At 41.6% G+C, this 12507-nt stretch overlaps 1 protein-coding gene across 1 annotated transcript in view; it reads left to right on the top strand.

Moving 5' to 3' along the window:
• LOC136678327 (NADP-dependent malic enzyme-like) overlaps positions 1-12507 on the top strand; it is a 65356-nt gene that overhangs the window by 7952 nt on the left and 44897 nt on the right. The window lies entirely within an intron of this gene.

Here is a 12507-nt window from a genome sequence, read left to right as displayed (position 1 = left end):
TTATGTTTTGGCACCTGCTGTTCTCTCCCTGGAGGTCTGAGGTCTGTTGCAAGACAGTGATGTGGCAGTGCCTTTTTAGCCTAATGTTAGAAACAAACAGAAACCCTCTGTGTCTGTTGCAATTAGCAGACAGTAAGCATGATGTTCTTACTGCTGACTCATCAGTAGGTCATGAGTTCAGATCTCATTGAGACATCTCTGAGAGGACGAAGGCTGAGGACACGGAGATGAGATAAGTGAAGATAAATGGAGATAAGAAAACACTTGTTTGCTGCTGAAGGTAATTTGTAGGAGAGTAGGAGCATGAGTGGGTAATGATCAAAATAAAATACAACAAAAATCAAAGCTATTTCAAGTGTGTAGCAACAGACTTTTCTTGAGCTCACCTTGAACTGCACTGTTGACTTGATTTAAGATGTAGCACTAAAACATGAGACCTTCTGACCAAACAATACAGACAATTTTCAACATGCAAAGAATACAATGAGGCAGGTGTTGACCAATGAACTCCTAATGACCAAGTTTTTGTACCTAATCATATGGTGTGTCCGTCCCACACACATCTACTGCTTGTGATGATCTAGGTGGGCTGCAAGAGTATGTAATAAACCAGGTGTGCTCCCAGGTGTGACCACCCACGGCAGTCAAGAATTTAAACTGTGATGTGTTCATATAAGCAAGAAACTCTGAGACATACTTGCATAAACACGCATGTGACACAAGTTGGAACTGACTGGGGGGGTGGTAGGAGCCATTTCCTGTGCTCATTTGCTGAGGAGAGCTATTTGCTTGGCTGAGTCACTAATGTATTTTTATTTATTTATTTATTTTATTTTATACTTGAACAAAAGCAGGCAGCTTTGCTACAGAGCTTTTCTCTGTGGGTGGGCTTTGAGCTGGACCGAGGGGGATTATGGGTAAAAGTGAAAAGGCCTTGGGGTCCTGGTTTGACCTGGGCTCTGGATGACTGGAGAAGATTGTATCACAGAGGTCAGGTGTAAAATTCATTGATGTTGGTATGTATGGTCTGGACGCATCCTTTATACAGAGCTACGGTACTCTGTTGGTGTTCCAGAATGTAACCCAAGGAGTCTTTTAATTCTTATCATTGATAATTCTGTGCTTATGAACAATTATTCTGTCATATTCGGTACAGAATGTTGTGAAAGTAGCTCAAAAACTGACCTCTACTTCAGTACATGACAAGGAAGGGGTTTGTACATTTTAATTTATGTATTTTCTTTTCTTTTATGCACCGTATTAAAATCCTCTGTGGGCTTTTATAACGTGTACAGAACATGACTGTGTGTGTGTAAATGTATGTTTCACTGCACGGATTGGGTTAAATGCAGAGAACAAATTCCACAATGGCCAATAGTGTTTCTAATTCTTCTTCTAAACTGCATTATCTGAGCCATACGGTGGAGCTAAATGTAGCTTGTAGCTTAACATTATCAAATAACTAGAGGACCAACCCAAATCAGTAAAAAACTGCTTCACCACAACAGAGCAGCCAATATATTGTGTTAAAATAAACAAAATTGCCATAACAGCAAAAAAACAAAAATTTTACTTTCATCAAACCAGTACCAGGCTCCTTGTTGAAATATACTTTGTTGGCCTACATGATAGTTTGTTTTTGTGAATACTGGGGCTGGTTTGTCATTGATTCCTGTTAGAAACGGGGTTTTGCAACGTCACTGGCGACCCTGAATTGGATAAGCGCTTACAGATAATGAATGAATGAATGAACTGGCTCCATTAAGCGTGTCAAGTCGTGTAGAGCCGGACCTAAGTGGTGCACAAGCACCATTAGTTTCCAGTTTGGTTCTTTTGCTCTAGACCATAGATCCACTCTGTTCACCCCAGATCAAAACTAACAAATTTTTAGAACAAAACTAACAAATGTTGCGCAAGGTTAAAACTATGCTGTTTAGCCACAGGCTGCTGTGTTTCCTAAATGTTTATAGGCTTGGACGGCTGCCAGCTAATGCTCTAACTCCTAAGGGACTGGCATTGTAAAAAGCTGCTTTGGCAGATTGACACAGAGCACGTTCATGCTGTTCACATCTCTCACGTTTCCCTCCAGAATCAACACAAGCTCAATTTCCACGTCCATCCAACCAACAAGTGCTTTTCGATACTCTTGGGGTTTCACTTCTTCTTGATTGACATCAAGAGATATTTCATTGCTATGATTATCATTTGGTAATCATGGGTCATGGTGAGAGGACAGTTTGATGGCCTGCCACCTCGTTTCCTGTTCGGACAAGCCCCCTGTGGAAAGGGACTCGAATGGATCCTCATTGAGGTCAATGCTCAGAGATGTCTGTTTGCTCAGCCTCCGACGATTGAGGATTTTCCTGTCAAAGCTGCTTCTGACGGGGCTCCTGTTCTAACAAGTTAACGTCAGATCTGGATGATTGGCTGGAGTTTGGCACTGAGACCCATTGCAAATGCAGCACAAAAAAAACAGTCCAGGGATTCAGTGTCGCTTCCTTTTTTCATTCTGAGCTGTTGTTGCACTTTGTCCAAATGTTGGGAACATTTCTGATCACTTTTCTGCTTTCTTTTCATAAAAACAAGAATTATAAACAACAGTGAAGTGGAATATTCTCTAGTTTTTAAGTATTTTGGAACTTCTGTCCCAGATATGGATATCATTTTCATTTCACTTCATTCTTATGAAGCGAAGTGTATTAAAAAGTAGTTCCAACATTTGACACCTTGTTCATTTTTCATTTGGTTTGTGCCCTGTCTGTATGTTTCCATGGTGTAGAATACAATATCAAGCAAACAGAGTTTTATTTATTAGCTAATACCTTTTCTAACCGCTGTGTTCACAGATTATTAACATAATTCAATGTTCTGCTTTTGTTTCCCCTTCTCAGCCCTGGGTATTGCACAAGAATCAGGATATGTCAGGAATGGAAAAGCTTGCTAATGCTACTGTAAATATTAGTCATGCTCACAAATCTTAGCCACACCAAACCTGCAATCTACATTTGTTTAAGAAAAGGGAGGGAAAACTTCACACCAGGAGGATCTGAAAATTAATCTTGGTCTGTATTTTGTGAGGTGTGAAGGAGGCATAGCAAGAAACTGCAGGTTAATCGACTAACTGGCAGTTTGTTTTTTGCTAGCTTGCTAGCTCGTGCACGTTCACGAGGTCATAATGAGGTTATTAGGCTACAAAGAAGTTCCTGGGTCATGATGCTGAAGTATTTTCATTTTAAATATTTGTTTCTCTCAACACATTATCTTGGAGTTCTCCAGTCCAACAGTGAGACTCTGTGTGGATCAATAATTATACAATAGACTCTTTTTCATTCATCATTTTAAAACTGTGTGCCACCAGTTTTTTTACTTATTTATTTATTTATTATATATATTTTTAGGCTTACGTATGTTTGAAATGTCTCATTTGCTGTCAAACCAAAGCAAAACTGCCAGTTCCAGCACTTGCTGAATGTGATTTTCTATATTTGTCACCTTCACAAGATCAACATGGGTCTCAGTTTCATTTTCTTCACTCTTCATTTTTTTTTTCACTGTAGATGAGGGTGATTTGTGGATGAATCACTCACCTGTCGGATAGGGTTCAGGGTGAAATGTTGCTTCAGTCCAGTAAAGAGGGTTTCTGTCTGAGTTGTTGCTGCCTCACATCAGAGCAATGAGGCTTTTTTTTTTTCCCCCTCTCCTTTTCCCCAAGACAGACTACTACCATTTTTATATATGTAACACACTCCTATACTTTTATTGATAAATATTTTGCTATATTTGAAACCACATAAACAAGTCTAAATGAAAATAATAATGTGACTGGGTTGTGGTTTGCAGAGTGCTAAGCACTGGTGAGCTAAAAGCTTCCATTATTTGTTAGCTACTTTAGACGAATGGAAAGCTTCCTTTGTGAAATAGCCCTACGTCCATTGGAATGGCTTTTCGTGTGGGTACTCTGCTCCTGTGAGTCATTTTCTCCTTCAGCTGCTGGGCCGTTCAAATGGATTTGATTCTCTTTGGCCAAAGGCCTTGACTCCCTTGGTGATGATATGCTTTCTCTCCAGATTTTGCTGACTGTTGATTAAAAGGGACCTCTGGGCTGAGTTATGCTGACCTCACTGTGTTTAAAACTCATCTCCTTGATTCATGGATTCTGCGCAGATCTCTGGGTTTTATTTTCTTCCTTTTTCTTTTTTTAACTTCCCAAATCCTTGAGCAGATTGCAGTGGTCTGTCTCCAGGTCCTTTTTTTTTTTTTTTTTTTTGCTGTTTCTTGGTCAGTCTGGCAGGCTTCTCCGGGCCTGGGTTGTAGTCTCTGCTGAGCTGAATTAAGTGCGGGCACGTATCTGTGGTATTAATGCATGGGTTTAGTCGGCGGTGGTATTTACGAGAATAGTGCCGCTTAATTTGTCCGCTGTTTGGTCAGCTGGAGTGACGTCTTCTCCAGAAGACTTCAAACCATAAAGCCTGGCTCCAGAAAATGTCATAAGCATAGTCACGTACTCTCAGCATGCTCATATTAAAGCACTCAACATACTTAACATAATCAGCATGGTCACATATACTCATACCAACTTTCATTTACCAAACATATTTACACTGTCTTAAATATACTTCAATACTCAACATAATGATGGAAAACTGACATAAACCACTTATCTAGTTCAGGGTCACGGTGGGTCTGGAGCCTTCACGGAATCACTGAGCACAAGGTGGGAACACAGCCAGGAGGGGGCGCCAGTCCTTCACAGGGCAACACACACTCACACCTACGGACACTTTTGAGTCAGCAAACCACCTACCAACACATGTTTTTCAGACCATAGGAGGAACCCAGAGCACCTGGAGGAAACCCATGCAGACACAGGGAGAACACAGAACCCCAGGACCCTGGAGCTGTGTCACAGTGACACTACCTGGAGCGCCACCATGCAGCCCATTGCATTTCACGTCAAATCCTTACAGCAATCGAGGTTTAAACCTTCTATGAGCAAACCAAGTGTGACAGTAGCTAAGTGAGAAACCTTGAGAGGAGCCAAGACACTCGGGTTGGATTCTGTTCTCCTCTGATCGACAAATAACAAACAGCAGTAAAGATAAACTGAGGGATAGTGGGTTGAAGGTAAAAAAAAATAAATGAGAATTTGTGTGTATAGACGGTGCAGGGCTGAGAGAAGCTGTGTAATATGGTTGCATTTTCAAGCTCTGGTAAGCACACAAGCAACTGCATATTGAATAAAACCAAGTTTGTGTAATGCTTTGCAGAAGCTCCCTGTCAGAAGTGCACTGCAGTAATCTAGCCTTGAGGTTATAAATGCATACACTGGCTTCTCTGCATCTTTTAAGGATGTGTCGAAATTTGGCAATATTACATAAGAAGGCTGTTTTGTCTACGTTGGACATGTGGCGGTCAAATGTGGAAGCCTAGTCCATAGTTACCCTTAAGTTTTTCTAGAAGTGACAGGGTCTTATTGGGTAATTGTCAGGATTAACACCAGTACGTGTACATTTGAGTATCTGTACCTAGTAACAAGAGAAATGTTCTCAACAGGAGAGAATTTTGCATCATCCAGTCTTTAATTTCTGTTAAACGACCTGTTTTTTATATAGTCAAGCAACATTTTATTAGGATTTGCTGATGTGGAAATGAATACCATGCTTACGGATTGCTTAGAGGGTGAATGTCTGTGCACATCTCTGCTGTTGAACTGGAGGCAAATATTCCTGAAGCTTCTGGGAAAGGCATCAGTCCCAAAATGAATGACTTTCCCACACAGCTCCCACTGTCTGAGTCCATCTTAATTTCGGTTCAGAGCTGGAATACTCTCACGTTAGCTGTTTATCCTGGTAGGAGTGGAATCAAAACATTTTCTACTCCTCCGCTGAGGGCCTGGGACATTCTCTGTTCTTCTGAGAGGAGCTCAGAAAGGCCAGGAAAACTTCTTCCTTTAGCTTCAAGTCAAAGCGATTCTCTCAGCAGGGGAGCACTTCTAACCACAGCATTAAGGGAATATGCTAATGAGGAAAAACTGTGAGAAAAACAGCACAAATGTTTGTATTATTCTGATGTTTTCTCAGATTCAGCTCTGTAATGAGAGGAATAAAACTAGAGTAGATTAATTTTCCTTTTTAAATCAGTCAATTAAATGCTGTGAGGACAAATTATTATTTTATGTAGGCCACAGTACCGTAAAAAGTGTGTGTGAGAGATTAGCATTTAGTGCACTGTTAGTGTGTAGAAGTAAACAGGGATACAATATTTGATCTGACTACGAATCACGTTGAGTACAAACCTTATTGTATGATTTACATTGTGCAATAGATTTTGGAGGATGAAGATATTTGAGATTCAGCCCTAGTGTTTTGGACAGCTGCAGGGCGATGAAAATCCACTGTGCTGTCCTTGGCTTTAGAAGCGTACACACACACACACACACACACACACACACCAAGTAATCTAGAAAAATATTTTTTTCCAATATTTGGAAACTCTGGAGGAAAAAAAAAAAAAAGTTTAATTTTAAACATTTTAAGTCTGAAGCAGTCTGTGCTTACATGGATTCATAATTTAATATAACACACAACTTTGTTAAAAGAAAATCCATGCTGCTGTAACATTTCTGCTTTCATGGTGTTTCCCAAAACAGTGAGGGAGATGCAACATAGAGCTTTCTAATAAAGTAAACGTTGTATAATTCTACAGTCAGCTTGTGCCTATTAATTTAAGTTTTAACTTGGGTTAAGAGGTCCGGTTTGGTTGTGTTTAAAAAAAGAAATGGACTATATGACCACAAGTGGACAGACAACAAAATCCAGCATTCCTGACTTGGCAAAAACCAAAAAAGAAGTGACCACAAACCACTGCTAACAGTTCACCCGATGGCAAACGTTTTTGGACACCTGCTCATTCAACGTTTCTTCTGAAATGAAGAGTGTTAATCAGGATTCTGTCCCTGTTTTGCTGTCGTAACAGCCTCTGCTCTTCTGGGAAGGCTTTACACCAGATACTGACACAACTGCATACAGCCACATGAAAATTGGAAGATTAGTTCTAATTGTGACTTATCTTTAAAGGTACAGGATGGAGCTCCAGTGGTCTGATCCAGAGATAACGGCTCAGTTGCTCTACAGCTCAATGCTGAGGGGTTCTGCACCTCTCTAGGCTACACCTGGCTATGACAACCATAGTCTCTTCTGTGGAGATACAAATTGGTGGTTTGGTCTTTCATTTAAACCAAACATTGCACTTGATTGCAGGCTATTTTGATTGATACTGACAATAGCACAGAGCTTTGTATCTACAATGCAGTTACACATATGCCCATGTACATGCAACAACAAAACCATGTTTCCTCACTCAAAAGTGCCACTTTGCAGCTTTTAGGCTAAAGGCAGGGCTGCTATTTGTAGAGCAGTTTCTTTCTGTCCCTCTCCTCTGTCATCTGCTGCAGTAGACGGTACCCTGTGGCCTGTATTTAAGAAGCTCTAAAAGTCACCCATGTCTTGCCAGGCCAGAATTACAAGCTTCCTGATGATTAAAAGTGGACGTTCGGTTTTGTCATAGAGAGACATTGGAAGGGTGTGTTTGCTTTCTGATTTGAGACTTTTCTGGTCAGGGAGTGCGTCCAGATGAATTGATGGTTCTCTGAATCAAGGACACTTCTGAGTCAGGACTAAAACAAATAAAAACATAGAAGGCTTTTCATTGCCTAACAACAACAACAATTAGCTTCCAGAGCAGCTACCAACTGCACGACAACTCCCGTACTGTTGTCTGTTTGCCTTGAGATGTGACAATCAATATTGCATGAGAAGGAGAGCTATAGTGTGAGCTATTGGCACTGGTGTACTGGGGTCATAGATCAGTGCACCAGTGCTAGCCTCATGTTATAAACCAAAAGTTCCATTACTGCGACTTATTGCTAGATTTTAAGATGAAGATAACAGGTAAAAACATCCCACAAGATAAACTGAATCCAGTCTCTTAGACATGACCTGTAGTTGCTAGGTTTGCTGCATGTTGCAGAGTAATACTTAAAGACCTTCTGTCAGATGCTGTGCCCTATTCACTGTATGGGGCACTATATTTTGGGTTTCCGCCATTTTGTAGTAGCGTCCAAAAACATAGTGAATTATTTTCGGTCTACAACCCTTGTACACTAATAGACAGTGGATACACATAATCCAATGTGGTGTTTGGTTAAAAACCCTCATGATTTTGTTCAGTACCCTCCTGAATTCAGTTCCCTATAATGCATTGTATTATAAGTAATATAGGGAATAGTGAATATGAAGCCAATTCGGACACAGCAAGAGTGCCATTGTTGTGTAACATTATAGATTTACCAATCACTTTGTGGTGTTGGAACTTACTCCAATATATTTGGTTGATTTTAATGTATTTTTATTGATATTTATTTTGTTAGCAATGCAATAAGAGAATCATTTTGGAAACTTTTGATACACACAATGCCAAGTCCTGAGTGGAGTGAGTCCAAAACTGGACTCAATGTTTTATTTGTTTTTGTAGCTAAGGCCACTCAAGTCAAATTCCATAAAGTATGAGTTGGTAAATTTGATCATAATTAAAGTAGCTAGTTGTTTCCAATAATGTGACCAATATGACAATGGTCTACTGGATATACTGAGGACATTTGACCTCTGGGGGAGCATGGAGAAAGTGACTTTGTCCTATCAAATCTAATTACTTACACACTGAATAGCTCCTTGTATCATACGTGTAACAGAGACATCAATGGAACTCGGCCCAAAGACCCACTTAACATCGGGACAATGGGGTCGGACTCTCTGCTGTCCCAGACAGTCTGGACATGGACACGGCCCGCTGCTCTGTCTGATAAAATGCATGGATGGCAACAGTAGAGTAATAACTCCCAGCATTCCCGGCGTGGGAACCGATGGGCTTCTTGGCAGTGAGTCCATGATTTTGAATGCCATTCACCAGTCTGACATGAGAGAAGTTTAAAAATAACTCTGTCTAGCTCTTTAATTAGAGATTAGGGTTCAATAAACCTTCACCTTTGTTGTCAATAATAACACTGAGACCAGTGTGAGACTGTACTGAGATCTCCACTAACAGTCAAGAGGCGAAACAGATGAGATTCCTAGGCTTATTTACTTAGGAGGAACATCTGAACAACAGGAGACGCAAGCTAAAGTCTCCACTGTCTCTTCATTTGACCTCAGTGTAATCCAGGAGGAACTGCAGAGAGATACAGGACACGCAGCAGAGATATGAAGGAGACACTACAGATGTTAATGTGGAATTGCATAGAGTAGTAGAGACACTACAGAGGTATTATAGAGTTCTTTGGGTTTTCTTTACTGTGGGTGAATGTGGTTTGTGCCACTTTCCTTCTGAGTTTGCAGAGCTGGGCAGGGTGAACACACGAATGTTTCCACATGCGCCACTCACCACATCAGAAACAGGTCGTTCTGTACCAGCACATGCTGTGGCCTGCAGGTTTACACTCCTCCTATACATCCCAGTCTATAGTCTAATGTGTAGTGTGGCCTTGGAGGGCAAGACCACCGCGCTCCACCTCTCTGAACACACAGCTTCAGAGAAAACGAAGTCATTAGCCGATCGTTACGGTCAGACATGAAAGCTTTGATTTTCCTGACTGATAAAAGAGCAGTACACTGCCTTCAAAGCCAAGTGTTTCCAAGTTCAAAAGAAACAGGAAAAGCTCAAGGAATGAATAAATAAATAAAATAAATAAATGCTTTCAAGTAAGTCCCCCCTCTGTCCCCGCCCCCCTCCTCAGGAGGACCCCTTTTTCCAAAAGCCCAAATGAGGAATTCTGTAATTCCCTGCAGTCATTGAAGGGCTGAGCAGCTGGTGGAGAGAGGGAAAGTGAAGTGGTGGAGCAGATGAAGGGATAATAGATGCAGGAGATGGAGACATTCTTCAGGTTCACTCATACCTTTAATTCCCTTACTGTAATGAAGAATGTGAAGCAGTCAGATTGAACCTTATCAGGTGAACTTCAGGACCCCTGGATTTCTCTAGGCACTGGATATGGCTGCTCACGGCTCTGTGTGTGAAAGTGTTCATTGCTATAGATGGGTTACTTGTGAATGACACAGTGTAAATGTATCTTTTGAAAGGACAGCAGTGGTGTTAAAGTCCAGTTGTGTTCCCTGAAGGTGCTGTACCTTTTCTTCTCCAGAAGGAGAAGGGGATATTTCTAAGCATTCATTAGAACTGTGTAAAATAAAAGAACCTAATATAAGTCCTAGAGGTGAAATTCATTATCTGTAACCGCTTATCTGGTTCAGGGTCACGGTGGGTCCGGAGCCTTCCTGGAACCAATGGGCACAAAGCAGGAACACACCCTGGAGGGGGCGCCAGTCCCTCACAGGTAGACATTCACTGGCGCAGTCAAACCTATGGACATTTTTTTTGGGGGGGGGGGGTTACCAATCTACCTACTAACGTGTTTTTGGACCATGTGAGGAAACCGGAGCACCCGGAGGAAACCCACAGGGAGAACGCACCACCTCCAGGTCCCTGGAGCTATCTACTGCACCACCCCATATGAATTCAACACAACTTTATTATCTACAATAAATGCATCCAGAAAAGCAATTTAATTCCTCTTCAAAACAATTACATACCCTTAAAATAATTGTCTGCTACTTTTATTATTTTAAATACTTAGAGGTGGAAGCAGAACTTTTCCAAAATATCAGTGTCACTGTAGCTGGCAACGTGGTACATCAAAACATGAGGCAAGCAAAGTAATCCAACACAAACTCCAAAATATGCAACCAGGAACGGAAACAAGGAGTCAGAACCAGGAGGTCGGAGGAAAACAGACAAGACAAAAACAAGAAAATGTGGCTCTGAAACAGTTGAATGTCTGGAAGCTGGACAGACTCAGAAATGCACGTGAGAAATGAGAGCTCGAGAGACTCAACACAGACAAAGGGGTAAAAATACATGGACTACAAGACTGATAATTACACACAGGTGGAAATAGTGATTAGAGGGAGGGCCCAGGGCAGAGAGACCGCTGTGGAGGACCAATATGTACTCGCTTCATTAGCACAAAATTCAAATGTGACTTGATATGTAAATCTTCTAATGGTGATCACTGGCGCATATCAACCCAACAACTCTGAAACAAGACCTTATAGTAAATATGGTGAGAACGGAGAAGAAAAATATCCAAGTGCTGCTCCTTGCTCCTATCTGTTTTGGTCTCGGGTTGGGGTGAACTGAGGCTTATCATTAAAGGAACAGGTGCTGAAACATGACATTGTGAACAGGGCTGTTTTGATGGGGGTTCATTCAATGTCTGTAACCCTTATCCAGTTCAGGGTTGTAGTGGGTCTGGAGCCTACTCGGACCCACAAAGCAGGAACACACCCTGGAGGGGGCGCCAGTCCTTCGCAGGGGCACAAACTCACGCAGTGACTCACACACTCACACCTACAGACACTTTGGAGTCAACAATCCACCTACCAATGTGTGTTTTTGGAGCGTGGGAGGAAACCGGAGCACCCGGAGGAAATCCACGCAGACACAGGAAGAACACACCACACTCCTCACAGACAGTCACCCGGAGGAAACCCATGCGTAAACAGGGAGAACACACTACACTCCTCACAGACATTCTCCTGGAGGAAACCCACGCGAACACAGGGAGAACACACCACACCCCTCACAGTCATCTAGAGTGGGATTTGAACCCACAAGAATCAAAACTGCCTAAACTGTGTCAAGTTAAAAGTCAGGAAAAGTTGGATGCACTGGATCTATAGGAAAAGTGGAGGTGAAGAAGTGAGCAGTGAGCGAAGGTGCAAGGTAGTGGCATTCTAAAATGTGGCTTAAGTAATGGCCTGGGCAATACAAGACACCCCCAAACCCCCCCGACCCCATGCTTTTCAGGTCAGGGTCAGTGTAAATGGCAAGGGGTCAGGCACTTGGCTCTGTGTGTGTTGCCATGACTCTGCGAGATTCAGGCTGGTTAAGCACCAGTGTGAAATGGTTATATCCTCAGAGCAGCCCTCTTCAGGTTACAAACTTGCCCATCTTTGACCAACTCCGGCATGTCCTGATATTTCTTGCTTTGTTATTGACTCTTCATGTTGGTGTCTGTGGGGAGAAAGAGGAGTGTGTTTCTTTGTTTACTTGGCTTGATGAGACCTAAACTGAATGGAGGCATTATGTATGTCGTGGGGAATCAAATGCAATCAAAACCTCTTTCATTGAACCTATGCCAAAATAAGAGCACGTCTGCTGGTTTAATTTCCTTATCTATATATGTTTCTGTTGGATAAAAACCTTGCATAGCTATTCATCTGTAGTTTACATTATGTCAAAAATGTATGAGATAAGTGTATATATAGGGTATAACTCGCTTCAGGTGGCTTGAAAATGAAATCATTTTGACATTGAAACTTATTGCTTTTTCCTTCTTCTGAAAACATTCTGACTCATAGCAATAGTCTGTCTTTGTGTGCTTAATGTTCTGTA

The sequence above is a fragment of the Hoplias malabaricus genome, chromosome Y, assembly GCF_029633855.1.
Source record: "Hoplias malabaricus isolate fHopMal1 chromosome Y, fHopMal1.hap1, whole genome shotgun sequence".
In the NCBI taxonomy this organism is placed as follows: domain Eukaryota; kingdom Metazoa; phylum Chordata; class Actinopteri; order Characiformes; family Erythrinidae; genus Hoplias; species Hoplias malabaricus.
The sequence above is the reverse complement of the archived record's forward strand: the minus strand, read 5'-3'. Positions and strand labels throughout refer to the sequence as shown.